Source organism: Eriocheir sinensis, chromosome 1, assembly GCF_024679095.1.
Source record: "Eriocheir sinensis breed Jianghai 21 chromosome 1, ASM2467909v1, whole genome shotgun sequence".
Classification (NCBI taxonomy): Eukaryota; Metazoa; Arthropoda; class Malacostraca; order Decapoda; family Varunidae; genus Eriocheir; species Eriocheir sinensis.
In genome coordinates, this window is record NC_066509.1 from 790,124 (window position 1) to 817,698 (window position 27,575).

The 27,575-nt window shown below is 44.9% G+C and overlaps 1 long non-coding RNA gene across 16 annotated transcripts in view; it reads right to left on the reverse strand.

The window, feature by feature from the left end:
- LOC127002094 (uncharacterized) overlaps nt 1-18,447 on the reverse strand; it is a 59,527-nt gene extending 41,080 nt beyond the window's left edge. For 4 of the 16 annotated variants that reach the window (XR_007755878.1, XR_007755907.1, XR_007755762.1 and 1 more), the window contains exons 1-3: nt 18,433-18,447; nt 9,773-9,877; nt 3,061-3,187 (exon numbers count right to left, since the gene is read on the reverse strand). This is a non-coding gene — a long non-coding RNA (uncharacterized LOC127002094). Of the gene's footprint in view, nt 1-2,878; nt 3,023-3,060; nt 3,188-9,772; nt 9,878-18,432 lie in introns of those variants that run through there. The other 12 variants (XR_007755977.1, XR_007755987.1, XR_007755838.1 and 9 more) reach the window with 8 other exon arrangements.
- Between the last annotated feature and the right edge of the window lie 9,128 nt (nt 18,448-27,575).

The following is a 27,575-nucleotide window of genomic DNA, read 5'->3' on the forward strand; positions in this document are numbered from 1 at the left end:
CTGGGAGACGGGAGAGAGGAAAGGGAGGTGAAAGAGGGAAAAAAAAGGAAAGGAGAGAGAAATGACAGCGGATCACTACTTTACAACCCCCCCCCCCCCACACACACACACACACACACACACCACTACTACTACTAATAATAATAATAAAAATAATAATACCCACAACAATAGCCGTAAAGTTCCCCATATACCGCATTACAATACCCTGGGCCATACGCATTGTGCCGGCTGCTAAATGGGGCTTTTATCGTCACTACTGGCGGTGGAAATGAATCAATCACGGTGTAGTGGGAAGGGAGGGAGAGAGGGAGGGAGAGGGGAGGAGAGAGAGGGAAGCTGGAGATAGGGCAAGGGGGATAGAGGGAAAGGTTGGTAAGAGAGAAGGAAGAGTGGGAATAAGGGAGGGGAAGGCAAGGAAGGGGAGGTAGAGGGAAGGGAAGGAAGGGGAATGAGAGGGAAAGGAAGGGAGGGAAAGAAAAGGTAATGAAAGAGAAGAATAAGGGGAAGGGAAGGGAAGGGAAGGGAAAGGTAAGGGAAAGGGAGAGGAAAGACAGAGGAGGGAAAGTGAAGGGAATGTAAGGAAGAAAAAGAAAGGAAGAGGAGGTAAAGAAAGAGGAAGAATAGTAAAGGTAGGGAAAGGAAAGGTAAGGAAGGGAATGGTAAGGTAAGATAAGGTAAGGGGAGGGAAGGAAGGGATAAGAGAACAATCTGTCTACATATTTCCTCCACGTTCTTTCCTCCGCCTACAGGGACGAGGGAGGAGGAGGAGGAGGAGGAGGAGGAGAAGGAAGGGGGAGGGAGGGGTCGAGGGAGGAGGTACCACTGAAGAAGATAAATTGATGGAGAATTGTTCCCGATGCTAAAGGAAGACCTCGCTGTATTTATTTAGGGAGGAGGAGGAGGAGGAGGAGGAGGAGGAGGAGGAGGAAGAGGAAAGATATGTTAGCTTAAAAGAGTTGGCATTTGTCTATTGATATATTGGGAGGATGGGGTCTCTCTCTCTCTTATTCCTCTATTTATCTGTCTATCTTTCTATTCTTGCGTTCTGTGTGTGTGTGTGTGTGTGTGTGTGTGTGTGTGTGTGTGTGTGTGTGTGTGTGTGTGTGTAATCCGTGCTTTTCACAGTTTCAATTCGTTTCGTCACGGTTCCCTCTGTGAGCAATCTAAACCTTTTTGCCTCTCGTCGTCCATTTGCCGAGCCTAAATAATTCAATCAATCTATTTCGCACATCCTCTCTCTCTCTCTCTCTCTCTCTCTCTCTCTCTCTCTCTCTCTCTGCCATGACTTCAGTGTTTCCTATGTTGCCGCCACTGTTACCTTCCCCGTCCATTATTTTATCCTTTCCACGCATGGTAAGAGCTGCACAAACCTATTTATTATTCCGAATCGTCGTAACTTTATATCCAGCCTTTGTTTCTTAATCCGTGATGCTCGCCCTCTGCTTGTTATTCGCAGCATCCTTTCTCTCCCCACTCCTCTTTCTGCATATCCTTCTGCTGTGATATAAAAGGTAAAGTAAATTTCCTCCTCTCTATTCCTCTTTCTCCATCTCGTTCTGTAAACTATGATGTGCAAGATAGATAAAATGAACTTCCTCCTCTCCTCTATTCCTCTTTCAGCATCTCGTTCCGTAAGCTGTGATATAAAAGGAAGATAAAGTAAATCTCCTCCTCTCCATTCCTCTTTCAGCATCTCGTTCCGTAAGCTGTGATATAAAAGGAAGATAAAGTAAATCTCCTCCTCTCCATTCCTCTTTCAGCATCTCGTAGTTCTGTAAGCTATGATTTAAAAGGTAAAGTAAATCTCCTCCTCTCTATTCCTCTTTCTGCATCTCGTTCTGTAAATTATGATGTGCAAGGTAGATAAAGTTAACCTCTGCTCCCCTAAGTCCGATGCAGAGAGAAATTGGGGATGGACGGCAAGGGTTTGAACTCAATTTACAGATGCTTTTGAAAGGTATATATGTAGGGCATCACGTGTATATAGATCCTTCCTCTTGTGATTTTAGCTCTTTCACGAGGGGAAGGGAGCATCAAGACACCATGCCATGCGTAGAACTGAGAAAATAATGGACAAAGGCCGATATTTTTTTTTTATAGTATCGGCGCCTCTGTAGTTCGCCTGTTTGAGAAGCCTCTCGTACGTCGAAGTTGCAGAAGGGAAGGGAAGGGAAGGGAATGCAAGGAAGAAAAAGAGAAGGGATGGAAAGGAAAGGAAGAGGAGGTAAAGAAAGAGGAAGGAAAGGGAGGGAAAGGAAAGGTGAGAGGAGGTAAAGAAATAGGAAGGAGGAAGAGAAGGAAGAGAGGGAAGGGAGGGAAGGGTAAGGGTGATGGCTGTCCAGTGTGAGTGTAAACTGTGTGTGTGTGTGTGTGTGTGTGTGTGTGTGTGTGTGTGTGTGTGTAGGCGGAAATAACGACTTTTCATGGACTGTATTGTGATCCTAGTGATAGTTTCTTCTGCATTTTGAACGGGAAAATCACCCATGAAATCCAGTTGGTCTTCTCAGTGGCCTTAGAAAAGAGTAATGACATGAACCCGATACGTTTAATAATATGGATCAAAGTAAGAGAGTGGAAGCAACAGGGGAATCGCAAAGGTTATGGCAGAGAGAGAAGAGATAACCAGGTAGAGAGATGAAATTCGAACCTTAGCACAGCAGGAGGAAAGAGCGAAAGAGAGAGGCAGAGAGGGAGGGAAAGAGGAAAGGAAAGGAAGGAGGAAAGGAAAAATATAGGGACGATATATGGTGGAGGTATGAAAAGGAAGAGAGAGAGAGAGAGAGAGAGAGAGAGAGAGAGAGAGAGAGAGAGAGAGAGAGAGAGAGAGAGAGAGAGAGAGAGAGAGAGAGAGAGATATGCAAAACTTAACAAATACCTTTTTTTCCTACAGTAGTGACGATAAATGCTGATGCTCCTGATTATAATGACTTGTACACACGAATCGAGCTGACTTCCATGGCACCTCGTCTACCGGTCAATTGTCAATCAGTTATCACACACACACACACACACACACGAGAGAGAGAGTGAAGGCGGCGGGTAAGTGTCCCTTCGTACGTCTTATGAGCAGGGCCACAGCTTCTCGTCCTTGCCTCAGAACACCTCATCTCTCTCCTGCTGCATCAAGGTCTTGGGGTGGGCGAGAGAGGCGAGACACGATCCGGACTGATTCGACACCGCTTGACTGAGGAATGGAAAGGAAAGGGAGGTGAAAGTAAAGGGAAGAGAAGGGATGGGAAGGGAAGGGATGAGGGATTGTTGTTTGAATGGGGAGCGAAAGGAGAGGAAAGGAAATTATAAAGGGATTCGAGGTAAAAAAAATCATTGAGTTGTGTCTAGAAAATAAACTACCACGATTACTATTACTACCATCTATACTCTTCCAACTACTACTATCAATTATGCTGTTGCTATTCCTGCTACTACTACTACTACTACTACTACAAAAGATGAACAAGGGGAAAATCAAGTTAGGTAAATAGTAAAAAATATATATACACCTCTCTCTCTCTCTCTCTCTCTCTCTCTCTCTCTCTCTCTCTCTCTCTCCCTTCGTATTCCTCTCCCCAGCTCGGAAGAGAGAAAATGAGTAAAGAGGGAACAGAAAGGTGGAGGCAAAATGCAAGCGGAAAAGGAGGAAGGTTGAAACGGAGAGTAAATGGACGATGCAGGAAGAGAGGAGGAAAGAGCGAAAGAGAGAGGAAGAGAGGGAAGGAAAGGAAAGGAGGGAGGAAAGAAAAAAATATAGGGACGAGATATGATGGAGGTATGAAAAGGAAATGGGAAGAGAGGGAGGGATGATAAACAGAGAGAGAGAGAGAGAGAGAGAGAGAGAGAGAGAGAGAGAGAGAGAGAGAGAGAGAGAGAGAGAGAGAGAGAGAGAGAGAGAGAGAGAGAGAGAGAGAGAGAACGCGTAACAGACACGTATGGCACAAGAATATCAAACGGGCCCATGTCAGGCTGTATGGCAAAGAGTATTTTATCGTTACAAAGAAAAAGGGCGCAACAGAGACCGTCAGGGGAGGGAGAATGACAACAGATGACCGTATGTATGGCGTACTATATGGGAGGGAGAGGAAGGGAGAGGGAGGTGGCGTGTAAACTGTATATGTGTGTGTCTGTGAGGGTATAAACTGCGTGTGTATGTGTGTATCGCGGAGTGTGGATGGAGGAGGAGGAAGAGAGGGAAGGGAGGGAAGGGAAAGGGTGATGGCTGTCTAGTGTGAGTGTTAACAGTGTGTGTGTGTGTGTGTGTGTGTGTGTGTGTGTGTGTGTGAATAACGATGTCTGTGATTGCAAAAAAGGGAGAAAAAGTGAAGTTACTGATATGTGTGTTTGCGCGCGAGAAGTGAAGACAAAATGTAACCAGAGAAAGTGAAAATCGAAGAAATGAAATGAAAGGAAGAGAAATGAAAACTGCAAAGAGTATATAGTGATTGTGAGTGCAAATTATATTGAAGAAAGGTGAAGGAAAGGAAGTAAGAGAGGGAAAGGGGAAAAGGGAAAGGAGATAGAGAGAAAGGGGGAGGTAGTGGTGATAATGGTGGAAAAGGGAAATGAAAAGGAATGGTGTGAAATATCGATGTAGGGGGATAAAGAATAAGAGAGGAGAGGAGAGGGGACTGGGAGAGGAATGATGCTGGTGAGGAGAGGAAGAGGAGGAGGAAGAGGAGGTGGAGAAATGAAAACGAAGTAGGGATCAAATGGAGGGAAAGGGGGAGTAGGAGAGGGATATGGAGGAGAGTAGAAGATAAAAATGATAAAGGAAGGGAATAAAAGGAAGAGGAGGGGAAGGAAAGGAAAGGAAGGGAAGGGATGAGAAAGGAGATAGGAGGGAAGTAAATGGATGGAGAGAGATGCAGAGAAGAGCAAAAAGAGGAGAGGAAAAGAGGTGGAGAAGGAGAGTAAAGAAGAAACAGATGGAGAAGAGGAAAGAGGAAAAGAAAAAAAGATATAGAAGAGGAAAAGGGGGGAAATATGGAGAGATATGGAGGGAAGGGGAATGTAGGGGAAGAGAAAGGAAGGAAAGGGAAGAGGAAGAGAGAGGAAGAGGGAAAGAGAGGAAGGGGAGAGAGAGAGGTGACGGTATGGGAGGAGGAGAGGGAGAAAGAGACAACAGGGAAGGGAAAGAGGGAGGAGGAGGAGGAGGAGGAGGAGGAGGAGGACACGCCAGAGACCACCCGTCCCCAAGCAATCAAGGCGAGCGACCAATTGTACACACACGAACACACACACACACACACACACACACACACACACACACACACACACACACACACACACACACGGGGAAAGAGGTCCACACGCATGGTTATACACACATACAGGCATACACACACACAAAAAAAAACACAAACACACACATACATAAAAACAAACACAAACACACTCACAAAAACTCCCCCAAAAGACGCTCGGCTCAAGGGAGAGAGAAAACGAATCTTCAAGACCAGAGCTTTTCTTTAAATTTCTCTTTTCTCGTTTTTTATTTCTTTTCCTGTTTTTTTTTTCCTCTCGTTGCCTCGGATCCTCACGCAAAGCTTTGGTTACTCTGAGGCTTTGCTGTTTTGGGTTCGAAGGTGGGGGCGTAGGAGGGGAAAGGGGCGTGGGGGGGGAGGGGAGGGGGGCCATAAGGGAGGGAGGAGAGAGGCAAAAGAGAAAGGGAAGGGGATGTAAAAGGGATGAGAGGCGGGAAGGGAAAGGGAAGAGGATAGGATAGAAAGGGAGGTCAAAGGGAGGTGACATAGGGAGGATATGAGAAGGTTGAAGGGGAAGTCAAAGGGAAGTGATCGAAAGGGAGTATAAGGGGAAGCCTGAGGGAGGAAAAAAGGGAAGGAGGAGCAAGAGTGTAATGATGTGGGATAGAGAAAAAAAGAAGGAAGAAAAAAGCAGAGGAAGGAAAAATACATTGAGGAAATAGATTAGAGGAAAAAGTAGCGGGAAGAAGAGAAGAGGAAAGAGAGAGAACAAAGGGAACGCAAGAGGGAAACCAAAGGGAGGGAAAAGGGATGCCGAAGGGAGGTAGGAAGGTAAGGGAAAAGGAAAACTAATGGAGGGAGAGGAGGTAAAAAAGTGAGGGAGGGAGTGAGGGAGAAAGAGACCAAAAGGGGGGGGGGGAAGGGACAGAGAGGGAAAAGGGAGGAAGCAAGGGGAGGTTAAAGGGAAGGGGGGGGGTGCGAGAGGGTTCCAGTAGCAAGGTAATGGAGTGAACCTGGACTAACTTAATATGGACTCACAAAGCGTTTCGTGATTGCTTGAACGTGGAATCGAACGTGAGGTGGCGGGGGTGACGTCAGGAGAGAGAGAGAGAGAGAGAGAGAGAGAGAGAGAGAGAGAGAGAGAGAGAGAGAGAGAGAGAGAGAGAGAGAGAGAGAGAGAGAGAGAGAGAGAGAGAGAGAGAGAGAATCGCTCTGCCACCCTCTCCCTCCCTCTCTCCCACTGACACTCCCTCTGTGCTTCTGCGTCCCCTGCCGTAAAAAGGAAGGTTAGCATTAGTGAGATAAAATGTGCCAGGGATACAAATGGTGCTTCGAGGTGAGGTATTTCTTTAGAGGGACACATGCGAGGGGACGCGAGGGAATGGGAGAAGGAGAAGAAGGAGGAGGAGGAGGAGGAGGAAGGGTAAAAGTGAAAAATACAGAAGGAAGAGCAATGGTGTGATGTGTGGGAAAGAGAAAAGATGTAAGGAAGAAAAATAATGGAAAATAGAAATACGTTGACGAAGAGAAAAGAGAAACGAATTGAAAAGAATGATAAGAGAAAAGAGGAGAGAGGGAAGAGCAAGAGTGTCATGCGTAGGAAAAAGAAGAGAAGGATGGGGAAAGCGGGGGAGGAAAACTTCATTGAAAAATACATTGGCAAAGAGGAAAAGAGAGGAGAAAGAAGAGATATGAGAGGAGAAAAGATAAAATAAAAGAAGGGTTAGAAGCGTAGGATGGGAAAGAAGAAAGACAAAAAGTGGGAAAGGAAAAGTACACTGATAAAAACATTGGAGAAGAGAAAAGAAGAGAAATTAAGATAAATAAAAAGAGAGAAGAAGAGAAGAGTGTGTCATGCATGGGAAGGAGAAAAAGAGGAAGGGAAAAACAGGAAAGGGAAACCACACTAAATACATTAAAAAGAGAGAAAAAGTAAAAGGAGACATAAAAAGAGAAGAGAGGAGTAAGTGCAGGAAGGAAAAAAATGGAAGAAAAAAGGGAAACGAAAATTACACTAGAAAATACATTAATGAGAAAAAAAAACACTAGAACATACATTAAAGAATAGGAAGGAGAAAAAAAAAATAGAGAAAGAGAAGCAAGGGTGTAATGCATGCGAGGGAAAGCGAAAAAAAAAGGAAGAGAAAAATGGGTGGGGTGAAAAATATATTAAAGAAAGTGCGAGTGGGGAAAGAGGATGAAAGTGGGGAGTAGATAAATGAGAGGATAAGGGGGACAAGGAGGAAATGATAAAGGAGGAATAAAATAAAGAGGGAAGGGAACAGAGAAAGGGAAGGAAAGAAAAAAGGGAGTTAGCAAAAATGGAGGCTAGCGAAGGGAGCGGAAGGGAAATTCATTATGGAAAGGAGAGGAAGAAAAATGAAGGTATGGGAATGCGAGGAAAGGGAAGATAGATTAGTCAAGCATTGGAAAGAAAACGAAGGTACTGAATTACACATTAAAACCAAAATAAATTAATAAGATAGTGACAGAAGGAGAAGGTGGATGAGGTAGTCGAATTAAAGAAAAAGACAAGACGAGGCAAATTGAGGGAAAGAAAGGGAGATGGGAAGGGAAATCATAAACAAAGGAATAAGAAAAGAGAGAACGGTCGAGGAAAAAAAGGAAAATGGAGAGAAAGGGAAGGCAAGGAAATGAAAAAAAAAGACTGGATGGTAAATATTATGAAAAACAAGAAAATTAATGAAGAGAGAAAAAGGGAAAAAAGACATTGGAGAAAAAAAGACAAACAAAAGGAAAGAAAAAAAACAGAAGGGTAAAAGAGGAAAGGAAATGGAAAGAAAGATATAAATAGAAGGCAAAGACTGGGAACAAGAAGGGGAAATGAGAAAGAAATTGATTGAAAAAGAAGGAAGGGAAAAAAGAACGAAGGGAACACGAGGGAAAGGTACTAAGGCACTCGATGAAAAGGCAAAGAAATGAAAAGAAAAAACCCGCAAGATGGGAAGGAAAATGGTAAACAAAGGAAGGAAAACAAAGGAAACGGGAGAAAAAAGAGAAAGGACATGGGAGGTAAGGGAAGACGGAGGCAACGGTTCCCTTGACACGTAACACCTCTTGCCCTAACGACTACAGCGACCCCGGAGACCCTGTGGCCCCCCCCCCCCCCGCCCCTCTCTCTCTCTCTCTCTCTACTCTCTCCCCCTTCCCTCTCCCTCTCTCTACTTCCCTCTTCACACCCGCTCTCTCTTCCCCTCTCTCCCACTTTAAAATTTTCGCAGTCTCCTCCTCCTCCTCCTCCTCCTCCTCCTCCTCCTCTTCTTCTCTCCCACTCTTTTTGTTTACGGGGAGGAAGTGAGTCCCGGATTTACCTTCACGTAAACTTTCATTCCCTTCAAATCTTGCCAAAATAAAGGGAAGGAAGGGAGGGAGAGAGGGAAGGAAAGAGGGGGTGGGTGGGTAGGAAGGAGGGAGGAAGAGGAGAGAGAGAGAGAGAGAGAGAGAGAGAGAGAGAGAGAGAGAGAGAGAGAGAGAGAGAGAGAGAGAGAGAGAGAGAGAGAGAGAGAGAGAGAGAGAGAGAGAGAGAGAGAGAGAGAGAGGTGAGGAGTGTTAGTTATGCAAGATTAAAATGCAAATGCAAATGCAAATGCAAATAATAATAATAATAATAATAATAATAATAATAATAATAATAATAAATTTGATCACTCTCTCTCTCTCTCTCTCTCTCTCTCCAAGGACGCGTGATCAGATTTCTCTTTAATGGAATGTTCCGAAAATGAGGAGGAGCAGGAGGAAAAGAGGGAAATAAATATATAAGAATCGTTGATCATAAAATTGTCAGTCTATAATGAGGAGGAGGAGGAGGCAGAGGAGGAGGAGGAGGAGGAGGAGATGAAGAAGGAGGAGGAGATGAAGAAGTAATTACCGAGAACGATAAAGACAGAAAAAAAAGAAAACCAATAACAATAAAAATCATCATAAAAATTCATAATATCCGCCGTTCAAACTACTTCCTTTTATCCGAGGCCAATAACTCTCTCTCTCTCTCTCTCTCTCTCTCATCTTCGTACTTTTTATTTTTTTATATTTTTTTATATTTTTACGTCGTGGCCAACTGCGCCGGTAGGCTTCTTCCCGGTGGATCCTGATGGTCGGCCCAAGGCTTCTTCCCGGTGGGGCCTGATGGTCGGCCCAGCCCGTTCTGGCGCAGGCGAGTGTTTATAGTGGCGCCATCTTGCATTGGCTCATGCTGCCCTCCCGGAGCTCATCTTTAATCCTAGAATCTAGAGTCCGGGTTGATAGGTGGTCTTCTGGACAGCATGTGGGTAGTTTTAAGCCACTCGGCGGCGGCTGAAAAATCCCAGCTTGGTGGCACCGGGTGGGGATTGAACTCGCGTCGTCCTGAACGCGGCGCCGTCACGCTATCCATTCAGCCACCGCCTCTCTCACGCCTCATACCCTCCTTCCTCCCCTCTTTTCTCCCTTCCCCCTTCCACTTCTTCTGGTCCCACAAACTCCCTCTCTCCCCCTTCACCTGTCGTTCCACTCCTCTCCCTTTCTCCCCCTTCACCCTTCCCACTCCCCCTTCTCCCTTTCAGTTAGCTCACTTTTAATCTCCTTCCCTGAGGGGGGCGCACGTCGCCTCATTATCCGTCACCTGCCACGAGTTAGAATGAGGCAAACACGTCGCCGTCGGAGCCGCACCTGAGATTCTGCGAAAGGTGAGATGGAAAGGACCAAGTTAGTCTCCTCAAGCCTATACTGTGTGTGTGTGTGTGTGTGTGTGTGTGTGTGTGTGTGTGGGAAGGAATAGGTGGGGGGTGAGGGGTGTATGTCTGAGTACTTGGATGGATGGCAGAATTGTACGTTGTCTGTCTGTCTGTCTGTATCTATATGTCTGTCTGTCTGTCTTAATAGTAAGCTTCTTTTTCCCCTTTTTTTTTGTCCTTCAGTTTATTATTTCGTCAGCCTAGAAAAATGAAATTCAGTAATAAAAATGATCTTCCCAAACTAATAAATAAAAAATAATTATTCTCACCATAAAATAAATCTAAAAAATAATAATAATAAATTCAGTTCAAAACTAAGAATCTCCTAAAATCAATAAGAAAAAAATGGAAAAAGTAAAGAAAAGTAAAAATAAAGTAAAAATATGGAGTAAAAAAGTAAATAAAATAAATAATAATAAAACCCCTCTCCACATCCGCCAAGGGTGCTGTGATTAGCGCCATAATGACCACGCGGATCACTTTCATCACACTAATTTTTTTCGGTGCCGGCGGCGGGCCAATCAACATTCAGATTTGTGATTTGCATAAACAATATCTTTCTTTTTCGATTTTTTTTTCCCGCATTAAAATCTAGTTCGACGTCCACGCTTTCAGAGGTGTGTGTGTGTGGCGTGTCCTTGTTGGGGTAGAGAATGGAAGGGACGGGAAGGGAAGGGATGGGATGGGATGGGATGGGATGGGAAGGGAAGGGATGGGAAGGGAAGGGATGGGATAGGAAGGGATGGGATAGGAAGGGATGGGACGGGAAGGGATGGGAAGGGAAGGGAAGAGATGGGAAGGGAATGGATGGGATAGGAAGGGAAAGGGAGAGAAGGAAATAGAAGGAAAGGGAGGCGAAGAGGGAGGGAAGGAAAGGGGTAAGAGAGAGAAAGAACGGGGGAGAGAAGAGGGGAAAGAGGGAGGAAGAAGGGGCGAAAGAAGGAAACAGAGTGAGGAAAGAATAGGAGGAATGGGTGGAGGAGAGTGTCAGGCCTACCAAGGTGGGGAGGAAAGAGCGGGGAGAAGAAAAGGAAAAGAAGGGAAAATGGGATAGTGGGAAACGAAAAGGGTGGAAGAAGGGAGAAAGGGAAGGGAATGAACGGGAAGGAAAAGAATATTAGAGTGGAGGAAAGGGGGAGAGAAGAAAAGGAAAGAGAGGCAGGGGGAGAAGAGAAGGCAAAAAGGGAGTGGTAGGAGATGAAGAGAGGAGGGGAACAGAGTAGAGGAAGGGGTGTAGAAGGGAGATAAGTGAAGCAGGGGAGAAGAAGGGGAGGAAAGAAGTCAAAAGGGGAGTGATTAGTAAATGCAAAGAAGAGGGGAACGGATTAGGGGAAGGGGTGAAGAAGGGAGAGAAGGGGAGAAGAAGAGAAGGTGGGTACAAGGAGGGGGAGTGGTCTGGCCTAGAGGGGAACAGAGTAGGGGTAGGGGTGAAGTAGTGTGAGTGGTGTGGCCAAGTGGTGAACAGAGTAGGGGAAGGGGTGAAGAAGGGAGAGAAGAAGAGAAGGTGGGTACAAGGAGGGGGAGTGGTCTGGCCTTGAGGGGAACAGAGTAGGGGAAGGGGTGAAGAAGGGAGAGTGGTCTGGCCAAGAGGGGAACAGAGTAGGGGAAGGGGTGAAGAAGGGAGAGAAGAAGAGAAGGTTGGTCCAAGGAGGGGGAGTGGTCTGGCCTAGAGGGGAACAGAGTAGGGGAAGGGGTGAAGAAGGGAGAGAAGAAGAGAAGGTTGGTCCAAGGAGGGGGAGTGGTCTGGCCTAGAGGGGAACAGAGTAGGGGGAGGGGTGAAGAAGGGAGAGAAGAAGAGAAGGTGGGTACAAGGAGGGGGAGTGGTCTGGCCTAGAGGGGAACAGAGTAGGGGCAGGGGTGAAGAAGAGAAGGTGGGTACAAGGAGGGGGAGTGGTCTGGCCTAGAGGGGAACAGAGTAGGGGAAGGGGTGAAGAAGAGAAGGTGGGTCCAAGGAGGGGGAGTGGTCTGGCCTAGAGGGGAACAGAGTAGGGGAAGGGGTGAAGAAGGGAGAGAAGAAGAGAAGGTGGGTCCAAGGAGGGGGAGTGGTCTGGCCTAGAGGGGAACAGAGTAGGGGGAGGGCTGAAGAAGGGAGAGAAGGGGAGAAGAAGAGAAGGTGGGTCCAAGGAGGGGGAGTGGTCTGGCCTGGCGTTAAAAGGTTTTCCAACTTGCGTCTCGGCTTTAACAACGGCCGTATGGAAGGGAAAGTTCGCTCATTGGACTTGAATGGACTTTCGCGTCGCTCACTCAGATTTTGAAATGTGGTGAAACTTGTGAAAAACAGAGAGGCAGCGGGAGAGAGGGAGAGAGAGGAGGAGGGGTAGAGAGGGGGAGGGAGAGAGAGGAGGTGATGAAGAGGGAGGAAACTAGGAAAAGGGGAGAGAAAAATAAGAAAAAAAATTAAGAAGGAATTAATTATGCGGAAAAAAAGGAATATATCAAGAGAGAGAGAGAGAGAGAGAGAGAGAGAGAGAGAGAGAGAGAGAGAGAGAGAGAGACTAAGAAGGATGAAAAGTTTGTATATGAACGTTAATAATAGTTGTTTTAATGTAGTTTGTTAGGGAAGGTAAGTAACTTTCTCTCTCTCTCTCTCTCTCTCTCTCGCCCATCTCCTCCACCCTCTGTTTCCATTTCCTTTTCATTCCTGTCATATCTCGTTCCTAGTTTTTCTTTCCTCTCCCTCTCCCTCTCTCTCCTCCAGGTATATGTCAAACTTTCCTCCTCCCTTCCTACTGCAACTCCTCCTCTTCCTCCTCCTCCTCCTTCCCTTCACCAGCCTCCGACCTTGAAAACAAGAGAAGGTCGTAAACAAGAAGTTAAGATTGCTTCCAGGTACACGGAAAGACCGGAGACTAAAGGAACGACCAAGGCCTTCTTCTTCCCCCTCCTCCTCCTCTTCCTCCTCTTGTTCTTCGTCTCAGCATTACTGTTCACAGTTAAATGGGGTCGTTGTTGTGTACGAGTCTCCTCCTTCACCGTGGTTTGTTTTGTACTGCTCAATGATGTTTTGTTTGGTCTATCATTTCTTTTTTTATAGAGAACGAATATACCTCTTATGTGTCTCGATTCCTTTCTCCTATCCACTCAATTTTCCATTTTCATAACCTCTTCACTGTGGTTTGTTTTGGTACTCTTTGTTCATTGATGGTTTGGTCTTTCATTTTGTCCTTTTACACAACACAGCTAACTATTTATCGGCCTCGGTCCCTCCTGTCTTCCTTGTGCTTTTATTTCCATTTTCGTTTACTTTTGAACCGTGATCTGTTCTGTACTCTTTGTTCTTTAGACATTCCATACACCTCCTCCTGTCTCGGCCTTCATTCCTTCCTATCGTAGCGCATTTCCATTCCTATTCATTTGTCTTGCATTTCCATTTTCATTTACTTCTGCACTGTGATATATTTGGTACTCTTTTACATATTCCATACACCTCCTCCTGTCTCGGGCTTCCTACCTGCTCTCCTTCCTTCCTTCTTACCATAACGCATTTCCATTCCAATTCATTTGTCTTGTATTCCCATTTTCATTTACTTCTGCACTGTGATATGTTTGGTACTCTTTGTTCTTTACACATTCCATACACCCCCTCCTGTCTCGGGCTTCCTACCTGCCTTCCTTCCTTCCTTCCTACCATAGCGCATTTCCATTCCTATTCGTCTGTCTTCTGGTTTTCCTTCTGTCTCGGCCTTCCTGCCTTCCTTCCTTCCTACCATAGCGCATTTCTATTCCTAATCATCTATCTTTTTCTTGTTTTCCTTCCCACAGTTCTTTCGTCTCCTCATTCTCATTACGCGTCCATACCATCTCAACGGCATTCATGACTTTACGCTTAAACATCACGAGCAAAACACGAACGAAAGTAAAGGGAAATAGAGATACCAAAAAATATATAACACACAAAAGGTAAAAAAAAAGGCCACAAGACTGAAGTAAATAAAACTCAAAATACCAAACAAACAAAAAAATCAAATACCTCCCCAAACACAAAACACGCGAAAGAAAATAGAGACACACACACACACACACACACACACACACACACACACACACACACACACACACACACAAGCACAGTGGCATCCGCGGTAAAGTAAGCGCATAAATCCGTGCTGTGTCTTACCTGGAGAGGGCGAGATTTGAGCAATGCAGGCACAGACTCACTGACCTGACCACAACCACAACTGCCCCGCCTCCACCCTGTTGACTCTTGTTTACTTGGTTCTTGGACATGAGTGATTGGTACTCCGTTTATTCGTGTGTGTGTGTGTGTGTGTGTGTGTGTGTGTGTGTGTGTGTGTGTGTGGGGAGTGGGTACCTAAATTTGTCTCCATCTACGCATGAGCTTCGGGGTTTATGAGGAGTCTGATTAAAGTGCTTTGTGTGTTAATCCTGAAAGAATGAGTTAAAAATAAAAGGGTAACCGGTTAATTAACGTGCGACAAGTTTCGATTGGTTGGGATTTTCCTATGTGAATGCCTTGTATACACTTATAGAAAAAGGAGAGGTTAAAAACATCTACGGATACGGTTTGCTACGTTTAAAAAGCACTTCATTTCTTCCTCTGTAACAGAAAAAAATAAACCAATAGAATAAAACAAAACAGCCAGGGAAGCCGAATGTTCATTTACCGCTGACTGACTGTTAATTAAAAGGACTTTCTCTCTGTGCAAACTACTGCTCGCTAAATGAGGCAGAAAAGTTGCCATTTTTACTCCGGCGATAAAGATTACAAAAACGATTCTAAAAAAAATTTACCTGGTGCCGTTAAGACTTTTTGAACGGGCTGTTAGAGTCCGAAAACTAATCACGTTACTTTACTCTTTCATTCGCTTTTTCATGTAAGTCCACAGACATTTATTTACCGGAAGGGAAGGTGCACGAGGGGTTCCCAGGATTAATTAAGGAAAAGAAGCGACGGAAAAGGACGCGGCTGTGCAGGGCAATTAAGTGAGAAAGTAAGAAATCAATAGCTTTTAAATTACGAAAGGACGGAGAGGCACTTAATCAGGTACGACAAATAAATGACAGAATAGGACACAGTGGTACAGCCTAAGAGATAGAAAGTAAGGAATCCAATAGTTTTAAATTAGGAAAGGACGGAGGCAATTAATCAGGTACGACAAATAAATGACAGAATAGGACACAGTGGTGCAGCCTAAAACAGATGGAAAGTAATTAACCCAACAGCTTTTAAATTAAGAAAGGACGGAGAGGCAACTGATCAGGTACGGCAGATACGTGATAAAAGGATAGTGGTGCAGCACAGTACAGAAGACGAAGAAAGGACGGGAGAGGAGGACCCAAGACAGCCACGCCCAACTCCAGTTTTACCATGAGTACCTGAACGCTGAAGCCACGGACAAAGGACGGGCGGGCGGGACAAAGGACAAGGGGACGGAATATTGGGAGCCAAGACTCGACGAGGACGGACCCGGCTGTTAAGTAGGCCAGGAGTGAACGGTGCTCTGATTCCGTTATTCATAGCTTCGTGAATACTTAAGCTAATGGTAACGACGAGGAGAAAGCATGGAATGGGGTAGTTGAGAGAGTAGGTTTTGAGTAGTTTTTTTTATGGCACAGGAAGAATGATTAGTTAGCTGGGTGAGTTGTGTTAGTTAGTTAATTAAATAGACTGTTATAGTTGGTTAGTTAGCTAGATAGGAGGTATAGTTAGCTGGGTTGGTAAGTTAGATATTGTTATAGTTCATTAGTTAGATAGATAAGAGGTATAGTTAACTGGGTTAGTTAGTTGAGTTAGTTAGTTAATTAGTTAGATTGTTATAGATAGTTAGATAGATGAATGATTAGAGAGTTTATTAGTTAGATAGCTAGTTAGTCATACATAATTAGGTAGTTAGTTTATTGCCCAGTATTCGAGGCAATGATGAAAAAAAAATGATTATATTGAAAAATTGCCTCCGAGAAACTGTCGAAATAAAGATCAAACAGGAGAACGAGAAAGACAAAAGGTCCGTTACGGTTACAAATGTGTTTTGATATTTTTGTTTATTATTACTTTTTATTCTGGCGTACATTTTCTCAGTTTTATCTCGTTCACTTTTTTTTTTAACCTCGTCTGAGCAAAGTTAATGAAGGGTTGAGTTGAGTTCAAAGCAAAATCTATACCTTGCTTCCTTCCTTCCTTCTCTCCTCCCTTCTTACTTTCTTATACACCTTAACCTTGTACAATGCCCTGGCAGCTAAATATATACCTTCATTCTTTCTCTTCCTACTTACATATAACCTTCCCCAACCTTGTACAATGCCCTGACAACTAAATATATACCTTCATATTTCTCTTACATATAACGTTCCCCAACCTCGTACAATACCCTGACAACTAAATATATACCTTCCTTCCTTCTCTCCTTCATATCAATTATCTTCTCTAACTTAAGAAACAATGCCCTGACAACAAAACCATTACTTCATATACTTTTTCTCTTCCTCTCCTTCCTCCTCCTCCTCCTTTTCCTGCCAGCAAATACGCACGTGAACGCTTCGATAATCTTCCTCTGTCAGCTGTCTCGTCACTTTAGCGCAGTTTTCTACCCTCCCTCGCTTCCGTCTTTCCCTCGGTGCTCATAATGGAAGCAATTGTCACCCAGGAAATTGCTTGCCTTCGCTTCTTGCTCCTCCTCCTCCTCGGCAAGCGACAAGCTGGTGCCTGATTGTAAGAGAATGCAAAAGGAAAAGTAACTAATTGCGTGTGTGTGTGTGTGTGTGTGTGTGTGTGTGTGTGTGTGTGTGTGTGTGTGTCTCAAGTGAAAATCCTCGTGCGCCAATATACCTTTTGTCATATTCATGTTCAAACCGTATTCTTAAAACAACAACAACAACAACAATAATAATCTCAACAACAACAGCAACAACGATACCACCACCACCTCTACCACCACCATCACTACCACTCCAAACAATAACAGCAAAAAACAAAAGAAAAACAAATTGAAACAAAATAAAAACAAATTGAAACAAAAGAAAAACAAATTGGGTGGATACAAACACCGCCACCACTATTACTACTGCGGCGGCACACTTCCAAAGTTTAATCAACAGCAGCAAAAATTAATCGCTGGAAAATTACATACATACAAGGGAACCAAAAATGAATAAAACGGTGGAGGCGGCGCCGCGGGAAACGGTGCGAAAGGCTAAACTAACATTGGAAACGCCATGCAGCAGTAGACATAGAGAGAGAGAGAGGCAGGGAGGGAGGGAGAGAGAGCAGGGGAGAGCGAGTGATGTAGAGGGGAAAGGTGGGGGTCAGAGAGGGAGGGAGGGAGATCAGGTAGAGTAGGAAAGGAGGGAGAAGGGAGGAGAGGGATGTCGTGAAGGAGGTAAACGGGAGTGAGGGAGAGGGAGAAAGGGATGTCAGGTAAAGAGTACAGAGGAAGGTGGGGAGGAAGGGAGGTATAGAGGGGAGATAAGGGAGCGATAAAATTGGAATGGATGTATGGAGGGAGAGGAAGAAAATGATGAAGACCGGAGGAGGAGGAAAGAAGAAAGGGAAAAAAAAAGGAAGATCAGGTAGAAAGTGGGTACAGAGAAACGGAGGGATAAAGAGGAGGAGAACAAAGAGGAGGAGATGAAGAGGGGAGAGAATGGAAGAAGGGAAAGGAAAGTCAGAAAGGGAGGGAGGAAGAGGGATTAGGTAAAGTACAGAGAAAGGCAGGAAGGAAGAAAGAGAGGTAGGGAGAAAGGGAGATCAGGTAGAGGGAGGGTAGACAGAAAGGCAGGGAGGAGGGGAGGGAGAGAAGGGAGGTATGTAAAGAGGAAGAGGTAAAGAGGGGGAAAGGAGGGAGTGAGGTGGGGAGGAAGCGAGCCAGGTCAGGAGGAAACAGGACTCGTTGACGGGCCACTGACCATTACCTCGGCCAGCCAGGGTGTGAAGTTGGTGCGCGCACACACACACACACACACACACACACACACACACACACACACACACACACACACACACACCAATTAAGACAGTCGCCAGCCAACCCTTCAAAATATACACGCACATACACAAAGGTAGGTTTTGTGTTGGTCTATTCGCTTTTCCGAGTTCTAGTCTGCCTATTTGCTCCCTGGTTTCTGCTGGGTAATAAATTGTTAGTTAGTTAATTAATTAGTCTGTTAGATAGATATAGATTGTTACAGCTAGATAGTTAGGTAGTTTGATAAGTAGTTAGGCACAGTTGATAGATAGTTAAAGTTAGATAGTTGGATATATAGTTAATTAGTCAGTTAGATAGTTACTTAGATAGGTAGTTAGTTTATTTACCAAGCCTGAAGTTAAAATGGAGCTAAATTCCAGCCAAAAAGGGATGAAACGCGACAAAAACATATAAATACATAAAAATAACCTCAAAAACAACAACAGTTCAGTCACCCACATCGCGAGACATTTCAATATTTTTCGTAGTTCCTGACCCCCTGAGATTCACACACACACACACACACACACACACACACGAACAAAAATAACACCATGGATACGTTGATCGCCTTACCTTCTTCCCTCTCTTTCCCCCGTCGAAGCTCTCTCACCCTCTCTCGCGTCCCGGCCACCTCTGCAGCAGCTTCCGCCTTAAAGTTATGATGAAGCCGCGGTGTGAAGCGACTCAACTCGGGCCCAAAGTGTGCAGGTGTCGGCGGCTCAGCGTCCAGGTGCTTCCCGCTGGCCTCTCACAGGATGGCTGGCCGAGGACAAAGAGGTGGGTTACGTCATGACAAATTCAGATTCAACAAAGACATAGGCAAGTATTGGTTCACCAATAGAGTGGTAGATGAATGGAACAGGCTAGGGAGCCATGTTGTGTGTGCCAATACCATAGATACATTCAAGAAGAGGTTAGATAAAGCCATGGATGGTGAGGTAAGGTGGGGTTGAGTGTACAGGAGCTGCCTTGTATAGGCCAACCGGCCTCTTGCAGACTCCTTACGTTCTTACGTTCTCATGTTCTTCCTTCCTCTCTCGTCCAGCTCTGACCAGGATATCGTTCTACAACCTTTATACATGGGAGAGAGAAGAAGGTTATGAGTTAGTTACGTGGAGCGCCCCGAAGAAATAAAGAAACCCTTTAGCTAACGGACATCTAGTTTATGAATATTGGATTGATAGAACCATAGAATACACAGCCACAGAGAGAGAGAGAGAGAGAGAAAAAAAAAAAAAACTTTAGCTGATCATGGACACCTAGTTAACAAATATTGGACTGATAGAACCGTAGAAACACACACACACACACACACACACACACATACACACACACACACACACACACACACACACACACACACACAAACACACACACACAAAGGCCCCCCCCCCCCCCACACACACACATACAACAATTTACAATAACCGTGTTTTTCTTCACTCCTTCACTTACTCTCCCTCTCTTCCTAGCTTACAATATCACTTTCTGCTGTGTGCCTTTTACAAGAGCTTTTTTTTTCTAAGTTGGAGCCTGCACTTCACCTCATCACATACCCACATTTCCTCTCTTCCCTTCCCTTTCCTTTCCTTTCTTTTCCCTTCCCTTCCCTTTCTTTCCTTTCACACACTCATACAACGTCATAACACACACTCATTTTGCTTCTACGGAATGACTTGTACCTAACTCTCGCTGCTTTTCTTCCTCACATACCTAGATTTCCTCTCTTTCCTATCCTTTCTTTTTCTTGTCTTCCATTTTCTTTCCCCTCCCTTTCCTTTCCTTTCACACACTCAAACGACGCCATACCAGACACTCATTTTTGCTTCTACGGAATGGCTTGTACCTAACTCTCGCTGCTTTTCTTCCTCGCCGTACCCCAACACTAACGTCAGCATAACATCATTGCTCTGGCCGGGAAAACAAAAACAAGGTCAACGCAAAATCAACCCGCTGAGGAGAAGTTTTAATTACCACTTCCTACCGGGCGGCTGCTCTGACAGGTGGTTTGGGCAGGTTAACAAGTCTCCGCTTTGCCTGTCACTTCACGCCCACGCCCGCACCTGAGCATGGAAGTAACGACAGTATTGGTTTTAAGTTTATAATGCTCATGTTTTCCTTTCTTCTCTTCCTCTCTCAAGGTGAAAACGCTCTTCCACTTCTCCCTCAAGCTCACCCCCCGACCCCGACCTCTCCTTTTAATTTGTTTTTGGCGAGAGATCAATTTTTTTCTTATAGACAGAATCGTCCAGATCAAGGGCTGGACTGACTGCTCACCAGAGAGCAAGGACGCACGACCCCTAGGGGGATTTATCCTCCGGCTACTCAGAGGAAGAAGCATGAGCAGGAGAAAGAGAAAAGAAAAACAGCTCGGGGAGATTGAGGACGCTGCATCCCTCATTCAGACAGACCTGCCCCTACCTTGGTGCCAGGAAAGGTTAGATCTTATTGGTGGATGATGAACTGTCGTGGGCGTGGCCTATCCGCCTATTAATGGAAGTAGAGTATAAATATTGGCAAAACAGTTATTTTTTTATTTTAGATTTTGGTAAAGCAGATTATATATATATATATATATATATATATATATATATATATATATATATATATATATATATATATATATATATATATATATTCATTTATTTATTTATTAGATGTTGGGTAAGCAGGTACAAGTTTTTAATAAAGATTTTGGCAAGGAAGATACATGACAGTTTTTTTTAGAATATGGCAAAGCATATATATATATATATATATATATATATATATATATATATATATATATATATATATATATATTTTTTTTTTGTTTTGTTTACAGAATCACCCCAACAATCCTTACCCAAAATCAAATGAGGTGCACCACGTTCAACAAGCCCATAACTGCCTCAGAATATATAAAAATAAGTGATCGTAGAATATGAGCCATTACGCCCGGGGAAAACCCTACTATCAGTGCAATATACGCTTTAATACTTGTACCCGCCGATTTAACCTTGCACGTTTTAATAGACAGTGCCTCTGAATGCCTCCAGTTTCTGCTTCACAAAGGCAAAGCGGTCCGCGGAGAGCCGGTTCACTTATTTGCCGCAACGGGATAAACGGACTCTGTATTGGGCTCCACTAAACCTAAATAGCAGCCCCGACATTAAATTAATCCTCGAGTTCCCAAAATACCAAATCGCGGCCCAGACCAATGTAAGCTTTGGCTGGAGGCTGGGGTCTGTGTTATCAGACGCTGCCACCCCTCACATTAACCTCTTCAGAGGCCGATAAAGAGAGAAATTGGGTTCTAATGAGTGTTTTTTTTAGGTTCATGGCACAGAGGAAAGGTGAAACTATTACCAGGATCATAAAACTAGCCCTGGAAATGCTCGAGCCCCCTACGAAAGCCTTGTCCAATAGGTGTGTTCGGGAGGGAATTGCTCAAACCTCCTACGAAAGCCTTGTCCAATAAGTGTGTTCGAGAGGGAATTGCTCAAACCTCCTACGAAAGCCTTGTCCAATAAGTGTGTTTGGGCGCCGAAATGTTTAGGAATACCGCCCTCAATCTCGCCCCATTCAGTCGATGGTGACTAACGAAGCGAGACCATCAGCCGCCAGTGTTCGGGCCCCAGTCAGCCCCCTATGTGTAGCCCCGAAGCCTGCAGCGGAGCGACGAAGGGCTGAGGGGAGGGTCAGGGCTCTTTGGCGTCCATCCACACGTGATCCCTGCCCGCCCGCGTCCTATATAGCCAACCTGTCTTTACCTTGCCGAGTACCGCCCCCCTGCAAACGTTGACGACCGTGGAATGCTTCACCTCGCTAGTTCTTGTGATTTCCTGCTGACGTCCAATTAAATACGCCTTTCCTCTGCAATCCTTACTCCCTCCACGTAATTTTACCAATGCTTTCATCTCGTTGTGCTTCCTGTTATTCTGTCAAGCCCACGTTCTCCAACTCAACTCTTCTCATCTGTCCCAAGTAAATAATTTGTTTTTCGCCAATGCTCATGAAAAACAATCTTAGAGTCTCTTATCCGCAACCATGTTCACCCCACATTCACCACTGTTTCCATTTCCTGACAGACCGAGGACGAGGAAAAAAAATTCACTACAGCAAACCCTGGCGGCGGGGATCAGCGGGGCTCGCTCGCCTCTCGCACGCACCGTTGGTCTGTGATTCTCCCCCTTACGCGTCACCGGCCCGGCTCAGACGCCCCTCGCTGGCTGCTGGGCAAGACGCCTCATTGGCTCTATTTACACCTCCTGCAGCCATCGACCTTCAGGGCGAGGGGGACGCTACCCGAACCGCCACCAGCCGCTCCACGTCACGTTGGCTCACCGGTGCTGCGGACATGCCGGAAGGGGACAGGAGGCTCTTGTTACACGCTCGTGCTTCCCAGGGTGTGCTGACAGGTCTCCCAGTCAGACTGTATCTTGGACCAGTTGGCATGACATCACACAAAGAGAATCAGTGACACTTCATTGACAACGCGCACCTTCCAAAGAATATTATGACTGATATCGGAATTAGTTATGCATTTCTACTATTAGCTATTCCTATTCAAATGGTCAAGCTAATATTTTTGAGAGGGGGGGCGGCGGAAATCGTTATGCGAGGACGTTACGCAAGCCACGATCTGAGATGTTTGGAAATCCTGTCGACATAGAGATAAGTGGCACCCTTGGCTCTGCCCGGCCGCGCCTAGCTTGGCCACGCGACGTCTTGGTAATGGGAACAGAAAGAAAAACCTTGAAAACTTCTCTGAGAGACTCTTATGAGCGGACCAGCCACAGCCGGCCATTAACTACGGTCCTAAGCAAGTTAATGACCTGCTGCTTTAGAATTTCGACCATTAATTAGCGTTCATTAAAGCCTGAATGGGGTCCAGGTTTTTGCTATCGCTCGAGTGACCACGAGATTCATAAATAACTCACCGCCGCGAGTAATTTTTCAGCAGGTTGAGTGACGCAACGCAATGGCTGGCACTCACTCACTCACTCACGGGGGCGGGGGAGTGGTTGGGGAGGACGTAATTATTTTGAGGTAAAGAATCATGATGGACTGTTTTGTATTCATGTAGTTTTCTTCGCGACTTATGACTTAGGTTGATAAATGAAAAGGGGAAGAGAAGGGAAAGATAGAAGGAGAGAGAGAGATGGATAGAGAGATGAAAAAAAAAAAATAAAATAAGGGAGGGGCGGAAAAAAAAAGGAAAAGCAAGGATAAGATGAAGAGAGATGGAGATGGAGAGAGAGTAAATGAAAATATGGGAGTAAAGGGACGGGCGGAAAAAAAGGAAAAGCAAGGAGACTGATAGAAATTTCCGTATATTTTCTTCCACTGTACCTAAGCTGTAATGTGTCGTGACCTTTCTTCGACTATCACAAGGCCTTATAATGTTACGAATCCTTAAAATTTCTCTATTTTTTTTTCCAGTATACTTAAGCTGTAATAACTTGTTGTGACCTTACCTCGACGATCACAGCGCCTTTTAATTATGTTACGAATCCTTACAATTTCTCTATATTTTATCCACTATACTTAAGCTGCAATATATTGTGACCTATCCTCGACTATCACAAGACCTTTTAAGTTACGAATCCTCACAATTACTCTATATTTTTTTGCACTATACTTTAGCTGTAATGTGTTGTGACCTATCCTCGACTATCACAAGACCTTATATGTTACGAATCCTTACAATTTCTCTATATTTCTTTCACTGTACCTAAGCTGTGATGTGTTGTTCCTTGACTATCAAAAGACCTTATATGTTACGAATCCTCACAATTTCTCTATTATTTTCCGCTATACTTAAGCTGTAACGAGTTGTGACCTTCTCTTCACTCACTTTCCCTTAATCAAAGCTTTTTATTCGCCGCCAAAAAGTAAGCTGAAAAAAATTCAACCTTTCAATCCTTTTTCCTTCGCAATCAAACCACTAACGCGTGAAGTATATTTTTTCTGTCTCTTTTTGCTCTCTTTCTTTTCTTTTTTGACTTTTCTTTCCTCTTTCTTTCTCTTTATCCTCTTCCCTTCTATATATTATTTTTCCCCTTTTATCTCTTTTTCCATTCCCTCGTTCTTTATCTTACTTGTTTTCAGTCTCCTTTCCCTTCCCTTTTTCTATAAAACTTCACCTCTCTCTCTCTCTCTCTCTCTCTCTCTCTCTCTCTCTCTCTCTCTCTCTCTCTCTCTCTCTCTCTCTCTTCAACCCCCCTTTTCCATCAATTTCTTTCATTCTTAATTTTTTTCGCCCTTCGTTTTCCTCCACTTTTTATTTTTTATTTCCCTCCCCCCCCCCCCCCCTCTCTCTCTCTCTCTCTCTCTCTCTCTCTCTCTCTCTCTCTCTCTCTCTCTCTCTCTCTCTCTCTCTCTCATTCTCTTTACCAATCTCTTTATCTCTCTTTTCCCTTCTCAATCGTTTAATTCTCTTCCCCTTTCCGATCAATCTCTTCGCTCTTCATTTTTTTCGCCCTTCCCTTTCCTCTTTTTTTTTTCATCTCTTATCTATCTATCTTTCTTTTCCCTTCTCAATCGTTTCATTCTCTTCCCCTTTTCGATCAATCTCTTCGCTCTTCATTTTTTTCGCCCTTCCCTTTCCTCCCCCTTTTTTTTTCAGCACATCCGGAAGCGCTGGACAAAGGAATGCACGCGTCTGTATTGCGTTCAGGTGTACACGGTTCCCCTGCCCCGCCTCGCGAGCCCCAGGTGCGCCGACCGCCCATGCATACATATTGGCTTCGACACAAGGCAAGAATACTACAGCCCAGCCAGCCGACCAGCCAGCCAGCCACCCAACCCCCGCCCGCCAGCCACCAGCAAGCCAGCCCAATGGTGAGTGTGTATGTGAGGGGTAGGTGGGAGGTTGTGTGAGTGTTTGGTGTGTGGGGTGTTGTGTTTGTGTGTGAGGGGGGGGTTATGTTGTGTGTGTGTGAGGGGAGGGGGTTGTGTTTGTGTTTCTGTGTGTGTGTGTGTGTGTGTGTGTGTGTGTGTGTGTGTGTGTGTGTGTGTGTGTGTGTGTCAGTTTCAGCGTAAATGCGAGTCAGTAACTATATGCGCAAGTGCGCAAGTAAGAATAGGTGTCCGTGTGTCTGCGCCTCTTCCCTTTCCCTCCCTCCCCTCGCTTGTCCCTCCCTCCCTTCGCCTGCCCCTCCCTCCCATCAAATCTCAGGTATCCATCTCTTCCCTTTTCCCTCCCTCCCTTCGCTTGTCCCTCTCTCCCTTCGCCTACCTCTCCCTCCCTTCGCCTGCCCCTCCCTCACTTCGCTTGTTCCTCCCTCCCATCAAGTCTCAGGTATCCATCCCTTCAACAAACTTGCGTCGCGGGAACACGGTCGCTACATCTTGAAATCTGCCGCTGCCGCTCCGCCCCGCCCCGTCCCTGCACGCCGCGCCGCCAACAGAGTGTCCCCTGAGTCAAGTTAGAGTCATTTGCATATCTTTCATCCTTCCCTGCTCACGTCTGCTCTTCCACCTTGGTTCTGGAGCGCTCACAAAAGGCGGAGAGAGCGGGAGAGAGGAAGAGTATATGGTAGAGTTCAAAAGCTGTCTCTCTCTCTCTCTCTGCCTAATACAATTTACGACCTTCAGGAACCTTTTCAAAGAGATATACTCCCAAGAATCTGACTTCCATCTACTGTATCGATTTTTTAATGGAGAAAAGGACTCAGACGAAGGTAAATTAGTTATAGTCGTTAGGGAAAGGGTGAAGGGGTGACTCCCTCTCCCTCTCTCCCTCTCTCTCTCTCTCTCTCTAGCAAGCACACACGTAACAGTCCTTAAGTGAAGTTCTAACCATCGAAGACTTACTGAAACCTGACCTCTCTCTCTCTCTCTCTCTCTCTCTCTCTCTCTCTCTCTCTCTCTCTCTCTCTCTCTCTCTCTCTCTCTCTCCTTAGTCGTTTCATTCTCTCCCTCTTTTCTATCAATCTCTATCCTATTCATTTTTTTCCGCTCTTTTCTTTCCTCCTGGTTTTATTCATTTTCTCTCAATCTATTCATCTCTGTATCTATCTATCTATCCATCTTTCTCTCTCTCACCCGTAATTGTCCCATACGTCCACGATTTGAGTGTAATGAAAGCCCTATGTTCCGTAAAGGTAATATTTTTAAGTTAACACTCGATTGCTTTTACCTGTGAACGGAGGCGTGAATTGGAACATAAATATTTGATTAGTTCATTTCTGTGTGTTTGTGACCCGCATGAGTTAGCCGGACAATGTATTAATCCCTTATGTTTTATTAAACCGTCGTGATGAGGCAGCCAATCCCTCGTTTTTTTCACTGGTGCTCTCTCTCAATAGCTGTTAAATAAACGAGAAATAATGTATAAATGAGCTTATCTAAACGAAGAGCATCAACAAGCCCTAGTATATCAGTAACTCCGACTAATAACTAAAGCCTTAGGATAAAGAATCGGTAAATAGTTCATGTTTTAAGAGACAGCGGCCTCGTATTCTAATTGTGTTTATCAAAGGCATTCAATTCGATGGATATGCTTCGTTTCCTCTTCCCCTATCAGTGCTGCTTGCTTCCTATCTCTTCTTCTTTTCCTTTCTCTTATTTTTCTCCTTCTCCACTTTTCCCTTTCGTTCTTTTTTTTAACTGACAACACCTCAAACATACGCTAGTCACAATACTACCACCACCACCAACAACAACAACAAAACAACTATTAAAACTTCAACTTTCCACCCCCACCTACATCCTCTCCGCCGGGCAAGCAATCATAAGCATAGTCACCGGGTCGGGCTAAGCCATCAACCATTCTCCCGAACTCAATACCTGGGCCTTCACACACGTAAACAATGACGAACCTGAAGGAGACAACGGCGGATACGACAAGACGAGTAGAGGAGATAGATAGATGGAGAAAAATAGATAGACAGATATATAGACAATTTATACCATTGCAGATATAGATATAGATATTTAGATGGATAAGTATGGATAGGCAGATGGATAAGAGACTATACCTCTGCAGATAGATAGCAAAAATAGATAGATATAGATAGAGATAATACCATTGCAGATACAGATAGATAGATAACAGATAGATAGACAGACAAGAGAGATTACACCAGTTTAGATACAGATATAGATAGACGGAGATAGATAGACAATTTATACCAATGCATCCTTTGTGGCAATTCGAGGAATAACACCACTCCCTAAATTACACCATTGGATAATTAAAACACAAAAAAATATTACTACAGCATGCAAGAGAAAAAAAAGGCCCATAAATTGCTATGCTGTTCACTATCGCCCTCAATGGCGGCGGGCCTGTTGCAATTATCTTGAGCTAATGGAAAAGCTTCTGAAGTGATGGCGGTGATAAAACTTTCGGAATAATTTATTTATACCCCGTTAAACGTGAATTGCCGTGCGTGGCGGAATTACCCGGACGACTGGCGCTAAATGCAGCCTCCGCCTCCGCCTCCTCCTCTTGCTCCTCCTCCTTATGCACTCGGCGGAAATCTATGCGAATGAGGAGTTTTCCGCTGCGCTGATCACGGCCGCACATCACCCTCGCCGCTGCTGCTGGCTCGTCCCTATCACCGACCGAGGACTGCATGCCATCCCATCCCTGCCTGAAGAAGAGAACTGATCCTTGCAGTTCTTCACTCATTTCTTTTCACGTTTCTGCCTATGTCGCAGGTGGACTGTCTTTGAGGGGCCTGGTGATCGGCCCCAGCGCGTTGTGGCACAGGCAAATGTTTATA